This window comes from Condylura cristata, unplaced genomic scaffold (assembly GCF_000260355.1).
Source record: "Condylura cristata isolate star-nosed mole 26May11 unplaced genomic scaffold, ConCri1.0 scaffold00001, whole genome shotgun sequence".
NCBI lineage: Eukaryota > Metazoa > Chordata > Mammalia > Eulipotyphla > Talpidae > Condylura > Condylura cristata.
This window is the reverse complement of record NW_004567102.1, coordinates 10,238,163-10,240,104: the sequence shown is the minus strand read 5'-3', so window position 1 is coordinate 10,240,104 and position 1,942 is coordinate 10,238,163. Positions and strand designations below refer to the sequence as shown.

The 1,942-nt window shown below is 35.3% G+C and overlaps 1 pseudogene; it reads right to left on the bottom strand.

The window, feature by feature from the left end:
* Positions 1 to 441: 441 nt before the first annotated feature.
* On the bottom strand, positions 442 to 1,006 carry LOC101626689 (annotated as a pseudogene).
* Between the last annotated feature and the right edge of the window lie 936 nt (positions 1,007 to 1,942).

Here is a 1,942-nt window from a genome sequence, read left to right as displayed (position 1 = left end):
GTATGTACAAATAAATAAATAAATCTTTAAAAAAAAATTACCTGGAGTAGGTGTTCTTTGGACTTCCTCTTATGGTAAAATAGCAGTGTGTTTAGGACTTACATTTTTTGTACTCTTCAATACTAAGTGTGGGGGTTGTAAAAGTATACAGTCCACCATCTTCATACATGTCCAGCACTGGTGGATGAGAAATGTCTCTGAGCAATAACACTGTAGCATAGCCTCTGGTTTTACCAACTGCATACTCCAGGACTGTTACATAAGTTAAAATGTCTCTTGTGATCCTGGAAAAAGATTAACGCAGAGGCAAACCAAGGCAGTAGCTTTCATCCACCTCTTAAAGGGTGCACAGGAGAGTCCACTTAAAATGTCGAAGGTTTATCAATGGTGGAATGCAGGCACTGATGAATTAAGCAATTGTTCTTCAGACCTGACTCAGAACTACAGTGCATTTAGCATATTTAAGCAACTGACTGACTTTGTCACCTTCTCCGGCATTGGCGTTTTTCTGTTAATTTTTGGAGCTAGGTCATAAAAGATCTCATTAGCATTCATTTTTTATTTTGCAGAGAATTCAAAGAGCGCATAGTTATTCCATTGTCTTGCTAGATTTTGACCAAGTTTCTTTCCAACTCCTTCATCTTCTGCGTCATACTTATTACCAACCAGAATCATTGATACAGCATCAGTGCCTTTAACTCAAAAAAAAATCTCTCAGAGCTTGTATATCTTTCAGCGAGGACTGTGCTAGATGGAATAAATTAAAGCAGAGTGTTGTCCATCTTTCATGTACAAATCCTTCATTGCTGAAATTACTCTGTTCCTGCGCCATCCACGATTTCAAGTACACCTTGTTATGCAACGACTTCTACTGGCTTTCTATGGGAATCTTCTCTAGTCGGATCATATTTTTCAACAAAAAAAACCTCCTTGAACAATCTATAGTCAGAGCAGATGTTCTGATGCCTTCTGATCCAAGCACAGACAGCTTATTATGCTCACACATGGTACAAACTTGTCAAAAGCTCATAGCTTTAGAGCTGTCACTGGGTCACTGCAGCTAGCACCACCCAATCACTGCTTCCTGAGCCATGGTGGTCCTGACACTTCACATGCTTCTCCTGAATCCATTTAGATAATCAATTTTTTCTTTTCTGATTTGATAATATGATGAATTAGATGCACTGATTTCAGCATTTCCAACCTTGCATTCCTAGAACAAATCCCACTTGGTTGTGATGTGTTAGTAGAGATGTAAATATAGTTGTAGATACAGCTATAGCACTAGAGTGGGAGATACGATTTACAGAAATGTGGAGAATTTTGTATAAACATGCCTAAGTAATATTGGTCTGTAGCTTTATTCTTTCCTAATATCTATGGTTTGGGTATCAATATAACATTGACCTCATAAAATTAGTTGGAAAATAGTCCCTCTTCTATCATTTTCTAGAAATGTTTGTGCAGAATTAGCATTATTTTTTTCCCTAAATGTTTGTCAATATTCATCATAAAGTCACCTGGGCCTGAGTTTTCTTTATGGGAAAGCTTTTAATATAAATCCAGGTGTTATTTTTTTAATGATATAGATCTATTCAGGTTTTATATATCTTCTTGAGTAAATATCTGTTGTTTGTGCCTTTCAAGGAAATTGTTTATTTCACCTAAGTTATGGAAACTATCGGAGCAAATCCATTCACTCTATTCTCTTAATAACATTCTATATTGCCTTAACATACATAAATCCATAATAAAGTCATTATCTTCATATCTTAATATTGGTAATTCATGTCTTTTCTTTTTCCTGATTCGTCTGGCTAATGGTTTATCAGTTGTATCAATTTTGTTGAAAAACAACTTTTCTTTTCTATCTAATGTCTAGTGTTTTGTACTTCATTACTTTTTCTTGAGTTTTGTTACTTTTTTCTTTACTTACTTTGTG